This window comes from Copadichromis virginalis, linkage group LG17 (genome assembly GCF_057382275.1).
Source record: "Copadichromis virginalis isolate Kocher_CV1m ecotype Utaka linkage group LG17, C_Virginalis_male_GT1.1, whole genome shotgun sequence".
Classification (NCBI taxonomy): Eukaryota; Metazoa; Chordata; class Actinopteri; order Cichliformes; family Cichlidae; genus Copadichromis; species Copadichromis virginalis.
Window position 1 is genome coordinate 23,097,971 of NC_140634.1, and position 12,024 is coordinate 23,109,994.

Genomic DNA, 12,024 nt, shown 5'->3' on the forward strand with positions numbered 1-12,024 from the left:
GGGGCTCAGCTGGTGTTCTCTTTAACTTGGTCTAAAATGCATGAGCTGCACAGTTGGCCATGTCAGGACACGCTGGGAGGCAAATATGAATGAAATCTCTGGGACTCGTCTGTTGTTGGGTCTCTAAGCTGTCGACTGGTGTCCTGTTTCTGCAACAGGCAGCTGATGATGGGGGAGCTTTGTCTGTCAGACCAGTATCCGACTGTGGAGTTAATCCTGCACAATCCACAAAGATTACAGAGCGACGTTGGCTGCTACAGTTCACCCCCCACTGCCTCCATACTGTCCCTGAGTTTCTTTGTCTCTGTGTTTATTGATCTAAAACCCTCATCATCGTTTTTAGACTGATTTTCTTTGCATCACCTTTGGCTGAAAAAAAAAAAAAAAGGTAAAATAAAATATTAGTAGCAACCATTAAAAATAAACCCCTTATCCTTAAATGTAAAACAATTAGAGCAATTCTTACAAAAAATAAGTGAGAGATGGTTTTCTGTAAACTTGTTAGTTAAGAATTGTGAATTTAAAAAAAATAATCAACAGTCTACACGTGTTATCATGTTATCACTGACTTCCAAGAAAAATGAGCTATTAGCTTTATTTCATCCACAGGCCTCAGTAACAGAGGCCTAGAGACCGGTTAGTGAATATTCCCCAACTGGTTGGTGGTGCTTGCTGGAGGTTGCTGCCTGTCTCTAAGTGATTTCTTTCTAAATACTACACAAAACCTCCTTTCAATCACTTTGATCGCTAACAGATTTGCACCCTACACTTAACTGACACCTTCCCTTACAGCTAAACCAGACCAATCACAGCGCAGTTGTTACTGATATTTAATATGAGCAGCAATACCGCTGTTATGGATGACCTGTCCACAGTTTACCTCGCCTATGATAGTTGGAATAACGCCCAGTCTGCTCCAAGCTCCCCAATCGGATAAGTGGAAAAGCAACAACTTGATTCATGCCACCACAGACTCCTCCAGCCTCCCGATGTCTTTGTCACGCGTTAAAGGTTCACTTGGACAGAAATCAGTACTGATGAAAATTTGTGCTCAGAAAAATTTAAAAAATGTAAAATATGTGTATAGAAATATTAAATATCCTGAGTATTTCACAAACCACCATTATAATTTGTTTTGTGTTTGTAGGATAATGAAAATGGTATCCAGAGCTCAGCGATTCAGGACCTGTGTGACCCCAATAGAAGACAGAAACTGAAGGAAGCTGCCATTTTGCTGTGTACGCACTTCCATTACAAATTAAGGGACAATTGTCCCTGCAGGATTAGCATCATTAAAATGTTTATATTGTTTGAATCTGAAGGGTTTGTGCTTCCAAACAATGTATAATTTGTCAAATGTGATTCAGAATGAGATGATGTGATTCAAAGGATTGGTTTGTCGAATCTTTGGATTCTTCACCCGACACAGGTTTGCAGTATCTGTCATTTTATTTTTAAGTCCTACAGTTGTTCAAATGTATGATTCTTTGAAGTTTTTCGACTTTGATTAACGTCTTCACGCTTGCCTGCATCTCCCTGCCTGCCTCATTCTTCCAGCTGAAATGGCAGTTGCTTATTATGCAAACATATTTTATCTCAACAGGTTTGACCTTTTCTCAGGCTCTGCCTCCATCTCCTTGTCTCAATCTGTTTCCAGGTAAGCCTTCAGATCCGTCTGTGTTTTCTTTAACACAATAGTTGTCTGATTAGAGGAGAGGAGCCGAGAAAAGGGAAGATTAGGAAAGATACACGAAGAGGAAGAGTGGGATGATAAGACGGATTGTGATGATGTTTGTTTACAGGGACAACTGCATGAATCCAGATGTGAGATAAGGACGGGGTGGCTGAGGGATATCCTGAAATTCAAGTCTTTCATTGGCCTGGAGAAGAAACACTGAAGCAGCTATGTTTTTAACTGATTGAACAACTGCTTACAAGAAAAAAAAAGGAGGAAATTTTCAGCTTTGCAAGATGAAAATACTTTTTTGACGTTTTGTTTCAATGCTGCACTTAAATGATTTGGCTTCATCTGGACTACCACGATACCCCAACAAGGTTTAAAATACCGTTTCAGAGGTTTAATGTAACAGTAAACAAGTTTTGGATGTTTATTCCTCCTTTTTCAGTGATTTAGAAGACAGCTGTGATAGTTCCCTGGTATCCGTACGCTAACTGTGAATCTGCAGCCAGGGAGACAGTCGGCTTAGTCTAGTCTAAGACTACAAACAGGGTAAAGCAGCTTGCCTCCGTGCAACAATCCAACTCTTAATCCTGTCTGATTTACACAGTAAATCCCGATTCAAGCATGAAACAAAATGTCATTGGAGAAATGAGCTTCTTATATTCCTGATATCTGAGTGCAGATTTAGGGAGCGAGCATGCGAGTGAAGACCTCACACGTGTTTTATTTATATTATTCTTTATATTTTTGTGCCGGTTTATCGTTGTTTTTCTAGTTTCTCTTGCTTTGTGTCTCTGCCATCACGTTTAGCTTAGTGTTTGTCTTCGTCTCTCTGAGTTTACTTCCTGTTTTACTTTGAACATGAACGTGAACCGTAGTTCAGTGTGCTTCCTTCCCTGTTGTTTGTGTTGGCCGCATTAGATACAAAGGGGTGGCACTGGCAGAAAAGCCTGTGTATAGAGAATCTACACAAATGTCCAAAAGTGCTTAAACTTTTTGTAGACAAGTGCACATTTTATAGCGGTAACTGGGCTTTAGCCATTTCTAGCTTTCTGATTTTGAAACTGATTTTTCCACCACATAAAGACTCGTCTAAGTTTTGTTTTAACCTTCAGATGATTGAAAAAAAAAAAAAAATCTTAAACAGTTGCTAAAGTTATCATTTCTCCATTTTTAACACAGGGCATTAAATCCATTCTGTAAATTGAGGTATTCTAAGTGTCCGTAAAGACGATCATCATTTATGCTCGGCAGCTAACGTTTTTTGACTGGCAATTTGTTCCCAGTGATTGTCATGCCCAGTTCCAAAAGATGGCGATGATGAAAACTCTCATCTTGAGGCTTCACAACACGACTTTGCTCACCAGCGATTGACGTCATGGTTGCTACGTCCGTATTTACGCTGTCTGTGATTGTGTGAGGTGTCCAGACTGGGGGCCATGGGCACCACACACTAAAGCGTGCTCCGCCCATGTTTTGAACTCCTTGTTCAACAGTGAGTCAACAACATAAAATGAAGTAGCTATTAAAATGTAACAGTTTTAGTGGTATTTTATTTTCTTAAAAAAAAGAATGAAGTCTGCGTACTCTGACCTTTATCTTAAGTGATGATACTGCAGTAAAAAAAGGTGTGTGTGTGCTGTTTTAGCTCTGCTGAAAGGTTGTGTGGAGGTGAAACATCTAGAATAACTCTGAATAACTTCTTTTTTTTCTGTCTCAGATGATTTAGTTGTTGTAGTTATGAGCTTTATCCACATGTGTTTGTGTGTGTCCCACCCCAGCAGCTTCTGCTGAGTTTCCACATTTTGGTGCCACAGTGAATATGTCAGTTTAACATTTTCCATACCAAGAAACATCAAAACTGTTGAGCAACTGTTTATTTATGTCCAGAAACACACAAACACACACTTCAAATGAAAAATGGTTACAATTTCTCAGTCGTCTGCTGTCTACATAAAATTGTTTGGCACTGTCTGTTAATGAAAACGTCTCCACAGTCGACATACTCAGCTTTTTATGACAAAAGTCATAAAACAGTTTGGAAATGCTGCAAGTTTAAATCCTCTGCTCATACTACAAATGTTGAATTGAATTGCATATTAGGATTTTTGAAGATCGTGTCACATATACTCTTCCATATCTGCAAAACAGTACCAACATTTGTCTATTGGTTTGGACTAAAATATAACAAAGTGTCTTTAGTACGATAGCCAGAAAAAGTTCACTTGCATCACAGAATCCTTCAATCAGCAGATACGTGAATACTTACACTTCTGTCAAATTATATTTCATATAGTTTTATCTCATTTACTTCGCTCTACAAGTTGAAGACAAACACTTTTGCAATTTAGATTAATGCAGAGAGTGTTTTATAATTCAAGTATCCAAAATATGTTACCTGAAATTTTTTTTTGTTTTTGTTTACAGCTGTTTGTGGAAGTCTTTCTTCTAAATGATTATGGTAACCACTGGTTACTGGGGAAAATGTGTATCACCAAGTGGCTGACAGGTGGTCGCTGGAGGCTGTCACTAGAATAAGTCACAGAAAGGAGGCTGCATCAATAACCTCCCTGAAATTGCTTTTGTTTGTTAGCACTGCTAGACTTGCCTGTAGTCTACATGACATTTGGAGTGCAGAAACAGAAAATTCTTGTGTAAAAGTTTTGCATTAGCGCACAACCAAACAATGACTGTTTGTAGTTTTTACAGTTTCACTACTGATCAGCTACTTTTTGCAGAAAAGCCAGTGTTTTTCACAAAACTACGGGTAACTAGGGCAATCAAAGTTTTTTAGGGCAGTACCATATACCTCTTTTGAACCAATTTCTCCTAGTGAATGACAGCAACCTCAAGCAACTGCGCACCAACAGGTTGGGGACTCATCAACCAGTCAGGAAGGCTGTGTTACTGAAAAGAGAACTGCTCATTTCCAGATCTATATATTTATATTTTATTTTTGGACTCTGCCAGAGGAGCTTTACATCTGCAGATCTGCAGGATCCTTAATTATCCCTGACACAGACACAGGAATGGTCAGGATCTACAGGTCTCACCTGCTACACATTTCATCCTTTAAAAGTATTAAGCTGTTAACCAATTTCTGTGAATCTCGCTCCAACTAGTATCTGAAGTCGGCAACAGTGAACTATAGTTTAGTTTTGTCCTGACTACAGGCAGGATAATGTTCACAAAATGTGCCAATACACCAAGACAGTAGTAAAGTAAGGTCAAAGCATAAAATAGGATTTCAAACACTGCTGTGTTTCAGGTTAAATCTCAACTGACAAAAGACAGACAGAGAAACAGAATAAAGCCCCAAATTAAGCAGCAGAATAAACTCTGGGAGGAACAATGTAGAAAAAAAGAGCAGAAACCTTTTCCCATGCTGATTTTACAGCTGCTCTCCACTGGTTTGGCTTGTGTGTGTGTGTGTTTGTGTGTATTTACTTTAATGTGACCTCACCCCGGCTCTAGCATATAGCTGTTAATGAGCAACCATAAAACTCAGAGGGAAAACCCATTAAAATTCCTTCTTTTCTTTTTTAAAGTTGCCTTCCTAACTTTAAAACCATTACCTTGAGTTTTGTTCCCGCTCTCCTTCCTACTGAGTTACAATATAAAACCCTTTCAAATAAATATTTGCACACTGAGATTCATGCTGTTTCTCACTGTTAACTCTGACTTTGTGACGTTGTGGCGAGGACTACAGTGCTGTGAAAGTGTTTGCCCCTTCCTTTTTTCTTTGTTTTTGCATATTTGTCACACTTGTTTCAGATCATCAAACTAATTTTAATATTAGGCAAAGACAGGCCGAGTAAATACAAACTACACTGTTGAATCCAAAAATCACTTAAATAGAACCCGTGTGACAAAGTGAAGCAGACCAACACATGAAGCCATGATCTAAAGAAACAGCTGAAAAAGCTGAAAGTCACTGACATCCATGAGTCTGGGAAGGGTTGCAAATACTCCAGTGAACCATGGTGGTGGTAGTGTGATGGTCATGAAACCATGAATTCTGCTCTCTAACAGAAAATCCTGGAGGAAAATCTCTCACCATCAGTTCATGCCCTGAAGCTCAAGCACCCTCAGCTAGTCCAGCAGGACAAGGATCCAAAACACACCAGCAAGTCCACTTCGGAGTGGTTCAAAAACAGCAAAATTAAGGATTTAGAATGGACTAAAATCCTACTGAGATGTGCTGGCGTGACCTTAAAGAGATCGTTCATGCTGGAAAACTTTTCTGTGTGGATGAAATAAAACAATTTTGTAAATTGGGCAAGAAGTCATCTGCAGCAATGCTAATCGCCTCATACTATTTCACACCCCTAGAGACCAGACATGGTGTCTAACATGCAGCCTGCTAAATGATCTTTGCAGTGTTTTGGGAGGTTCTCTTGTTACCTTATAATATGAAGCACCTTGAGGATTTAGGCTTTTTATACAATTAATTAAGCAAAACAAAAAAAAATACCTTCTTTTGCTGAGAGTTTTCGGTAGACTTGGGTAGGTGGTTCTACTTTTCTGGCACACTTGAGATTGAATTGAGCTTCATGTGGCTCAGACACTAAAAGGAGTTTGACACCCCTGGCCCTGACGCAACTTTCACTTAACTCTGGAAGTCCTCCTGTGTGCAGAAATATTTCCCACGGTTTCCAGCTCCTCTAAATGTCGGCTTCATGATCTGTAAACAGCTGTTAACTGCTGGGACTCACTTCAGGGCCAGAAAATCTGTTTTTCCATACAGTGCCATATTGTGTCTGAGCCACTACGCATCTGCTAATTGTACAGTATACTATGAAATTTAGCAATCATTTTTCTTTCTGCTTTGTTTGTGGTTATTTTATTAAGTCAGTGGGAGTCACCAGTAATGATCAGGGACAGCAGCACTGGAGGAAAAGCTGAAGGTAATGATAAGAAATTAGTGTTCCCTATCATTAATGGTCTTTACAGTAACTCCGGCTATTTTCCTGAAAACCCAACGCGGCAGTTAATGTGACATCAGGCCCCAATAAATCATCCTCCACTGACTGGGTGGTGTTAAAGAGGCTCCATTAGAGCCAAAGATCAGTCGCCTTCCCTGTGCCGTCTTGGTTTCCTCTCGTCTGCCCATGTTTGTCTTTCCCAGCACAGAGGAAATAGACCTGATTCCCTCTTTCTCCCCATCACTCATTAACTGTCTCCCCCTTCAGCTAAACCTATCACATGGCAGGACTATAACTGGTACACATATTGTACGGCCTCTCCAGAGGAGGTTGTGTAAATGTTATCTCCGGTTACTAAAGTTCAAAGCAATAACGGGCTTGTATCTTTTGTCAGTTTCAAAAATAACTAAAGTTTTGACGCCCCTGCAGTTGACTGGAACGCAAACCCGCAGATGTTTCTGCAAAAGTTTTACTGAAAACAAATCAAATGCAGGAGAATATAAGTAATAATTTTCAAAAAAATGACATTTGTATTGGAAAGTGTGATAAAGGAAAGAGGTCCAAGAATAACTAAAGATACATAAAAAAAGAAAGAAGAACCATTTTTAGGCCTCAAGGGGGAAAAAATAACTTGTTGTGGTTGGTCAATATTTATTGTCTGTTAAGAGTTCTGTTAGGACTAGAGGTAATTTAGGACATACGTTAATCTACTGTACAGAAAAAAAAAGCACATAGTGACAGTTTTTACTTCTATCGTTTATAGATATTAGCTTTATTAATCCTATACTTAGGAGATTTCCTTGTTACAGCAGTACAAGGATTATAAAGTGAATCAGTAAAACTAAATTAGAGATATTATCAAAAACAATAAAAATAGAAAATAAAAAGACATAAAAATAAGATACAACAAAAAGAAATTGATAAGAAAACTCAATAAGAAAAGAAATCAATGAGTAAAGAGTAAATTGTACTATGTACAAAGTATACTACAAAGAGTAAAACACACTAGAAGAATTAGCTTATTGAATTGACCGTTTACCTAATTAAACACTCAGTAGTTTAACATTAAAATTTCGAGTGTTTCCTCTCAAGCTGTTTGAGTTTCGCGTGCGGTGTTTGCACTGTTTTTGATGCCTGCTGACCTACTTCTTGATACGCTGTTCTCACGGGACGCTAGTATTACACTCTTGAGTAAATGCCTCCAAACACTGGCTGGCTGCTGTGTGAGATCACTGTCACTGTGATAACTAACACAGGTGTGTGTATGTGGGTTTGTGTGTGTAGCTCAGCTATTGCTGACAGGCATCCACATCTACACTTCCAACTCCAATAAACATTACAAGAGCGAGAACCCGGAATAGAAATCTAATATGGGAGGGCTGTTTTATTCCTGCCCCCAAAGAGCCAATCAGCAGCTCTAACAGACATGATTCACGACAACTGCAGCTGTGTGGTAGTACAACGCAAAAGGTATAGCATACGTACATACAGGTAGGTGGCTGTTTTTCTGTACCTGTAACTATGTTTGCATTCAGCTGTCCAGGATGTTACAAACCAGCTCTAAATGATGGATAACAAGTGACAGTGAGATAAGATAAAGATTTTCACTGCTATGCAGATGATACCCAGCGTTATCTATCCATGAAGCCAGATGACACACACCAATTAGTTAAACTGCAGGCATTTCTTAAAGGCATAAATACTTGAATGGCCTCTAATTTCCTGCTTTTACATTTAGATAAAACGGAGGTTATTGTAGTCAGACCTAAAATCTTAGAAACATGGAGTCTAACCGGATGCTTACGCCTTGCGACTTTACCTTGTCCTTCAGTAAGACTGTGAGAAATCTTGGAATTCTTTCTGACCCGGATGTGTCCTTCAACGTGCATATTAAACAAATATGAAGGTCTGCTTTCTGTCATTTGAGAAATATCTCAGAAATTAGATATATCCTGTCTCAGAATGATGCTGTAAAATTAGTTAATACATTTATTACTTCTAGGCTGGACTTCTATAATTCATTTTTGTCATTGTGTTCTAAAAGCTAACTGCCTCCAGTTCATCCATAATGCAGATTTCCTGGGAGTTTTTCCTTCCTACTGTCACCAAGTGCTTGCTTGTTGGGTTTTCTCTCTGTTATTGGATCGTGATTGGCACTATATAAAGAAAACTGCCTTGAAAGCCATTAGCCAATGAGTTTAACCTGGATAAGCTAATACTTCTTTCTGACACTTAAAAAGGCGAAAATTTAGAAAATAGGGCTTGAAATCAGACTTCTGTGTGTAGCTTGCAGTCTCTCAGTGTGTCTGTGTGAGTTCTCTGTGGCTTCCTCGTACAGTCTTTGGACTTTAGGAGGAATTGGTGAGTCTAAATTGGCTGTAGTGTGCCTGTGAATGGCTGTTTGTGGTTAGGAAAATGCATGGATGGACCTGAAACGATGGAGAAATGACTGCAGGTTCACAATCCACAACTGACTTGATCACATACACAAAGACACACTCAGACTTCACTACTTTCTCTAAAACACGAGCACTCACGACTGCCTTACGGCGGCATATCACGCCGTTATCTCAGGCATTCGGTTTGTAGCCGACGTCTCCGCCACAGACCTCAGACAGACAGTCGCTCTCTCACATGATTCAGCTGTCTTAAAAAACCTTACAGGCAACATTGCATTTTTGACACGTTTTCAAAAACAACAAAAAAAGGGGGATTTTAAATGTATTATTAAAAGAAAAGTACATGCTCATTATCAATCAGTGACTCAGCACACATACAACGCGTTTAACTGAAAACACATGCATGTCTGCTACACATCTGTGGCCACACACACCACAACCACACCAGAAATGTATTTTTAATAACTGACACCTAAAAGCCCACAAAAGCTCTTTACTCAGCATTACTCAGCACTATTAGAAAGCAAATGTGCTCAGCATTGGTTTGAAATTATGCTGAGCTAATCCTCCTCCTCCTCGAAGAATAAACCCACACCAGTGTTGATGAACACGAGAGCCAAAACCACTCTTTGAAACTCAGTGGAGTTTACAACAATGTCACTGCCAGATGGGATGTAAGCAGTGAGGTGTGACGTTGGTTTGATCAAGAACATGATGGGAATCTAAAGAGGATATAATGGAGTATATTATCTTATACTTTGTCTTATCTATCATCCCTGATGTCAGCAGCCTTGTGATGTGCTGGATTGACCGTGTAATCAGTGGGATCAGAAATAGGCCCTAGAGTGAGAGGGCGGAGTCTGAGGTATCTTTGCAGTGTCCGCTTTCCTGCTAAAAGGCCTAACAAAGGTCTGTGTGCTACTGTCAATAAGCAGCTCGAAACAATGTTGAGGTTCTGTCTCCGACATCAGCGCAACTTTTATTTTGAAACTAACACCAGCAGCAGATTGGTCATTCCACGTCTAAATGTTTGCTGGGATCGGTGGACGAGTTTAAGTATCTCACGCTCTTGTTCACCAGTGAAGGGAGACTGGAGCAGGTGAGTGATGGATCGATGGATCAGTGTGGCATCAGCAGTGATGTAGACACACCAATCCGTTGTGGTGAAGAGAGAGCCAAGTTTGACGGCGATGGTCACTTTACGGAAAGGTTCCCATTCCAAAAGAACTCAATCGTGGATACCAGTGAGCATTTCCTACTGGGAAGATGCCAGGAAAACAGCCATGACAAGATAGAGAGATTAAGCCTCTTGACTGGCTTGGGAATGGTTGTATGTATGGAGGGATAGACGGATCAAAAACTCAACAAGAGAAAAACTCAAAATCCAGAAGCATCACATTACTTCCATTTAATTCCCAGCCATCTTTTATCAGGGTGGGACTTAGAGACAGCCATACTTCTATTTTTGGACTATCCTAGAGCAGCTTTGCATGATTCACACAGTAGCCAAACATAGAGAAAAATATCTGAATCTGAACATTTAGAGCAATCTAAAGTCCGAGCTGTTTGTTCACAGGGATTACTTGTACATCTTCATTAGATATATTATATCACAAAAGAAGAAAAAGCCCAATAGGACCCCTTTTTATGGATTCAGGAAGAATATTTCATTGATTATTACACTTAAAACACATTTAAAAACTAACTTTTAGTGCTGTTATATCACAGCTCCTCTCTGTGTTCTGTTCATTTGCTGACTCATCATTAACTTATCTGTGCATATATAAATATTTATCCACTAAAATGTGGATTAGTGCATGAATACAATAATGGGAGGGTTTTAACTTGTATAAAATGGAATGTGACTGTTGACCGGAGAAAGACGAGTGGTTTATTTATTTTAATAGAAGTGTTGTGATTCGAACACGTGAGTGTTTGCACGCTGATCTCTCTCTTTTTGCCAGTGTCACACATCCTGTAACGGTTTCCTATGAAGGAAATAACTCTAGCTGGCTGTGCTAACACACACACACACACACACACACACACACACACACACACACACACACACACACACACACACACACACACACACACACAGTTAAAGTTATTGAAAGCCTACAGAGATACAGTTGTATGGTGTTGCACTACAGCCTCATGTGGTCTGCAAAAACACTTTACATGAACCAGGCCTCCTGCACACCCAGCTGTCTTCTAGGAATTACACACAAGCACGCACGCACACGCACACACACACACACACACAATTCTTGGTGAGTGATGCACGATGGGTGTGTGCGAGTGTCAAAAACAATCAAAAACAGACTCCAACATGTTTTCCAGCTCAGATAAATATCATTTTATACCACATCCATCACATTATCAGCTAATTAACTAATCACTTCATGAACTGGGTCTCTAAAATGCACTTTAGGAATAGACTAGACTAGACTAGAATAGAATAGACTAGACTAGACTAGACTAGACTAGACTAGAATAGAATAGAATAGCCCTTTATTGTTATTGTAGATGTACAACGAAATTGTGGGTGCTCCACACCAACTGTGCTGGAATAAAATATAAACAGACAGCAGACAGGAGAAACAGAAATAAAACCAAGAGAGCGATATACAAAAATAGGAGAACGGCACACATTAGAGAACAAGTAGCAAAGCACTTACAAAACAAAGTTTCTTAAAACCTATATTTATGTCAGAACGTTTGTTTTGTCTGATCAGTGACTGAAAAACTATAAAATAATTGATCTACTTTATTTTAGGGATTTATGAAGTCGTACAGTCAGTGTTTGTCTTTTTTTGTCATTTTAAGTTTATTTCTACTTTTAAGATAATTTGTTACAGGTTGTGCTTAAAGTTTTGGCTGCTGAAGCAATAATATCCTAACTTTGGTAACTACGGTGACATTTTGAAAATATATATTTGTGCCCATTTTAGTTTTAAATAAATGTTTTTCAAACTAATATTTGGTTGTTATCCTTCGGTAGAGGGTATCTCTACCA

The 12,024-nt window shown here is 39.2% G+C and overlaps 1 protein-coding gene across 1 annotated transcript in view; it reads right to left on the bottom strand.

Annotated features, from left to right (window-relative positions):
- rassf3 (Ras association domain family member 3) overlaps positions 1-12,024 on the bottom strand; it is a 78,620-nt gene that overhangs the window by 48,458 nt on the left and 18,138 nt on the right. The window lies entirely within an intron of this gene.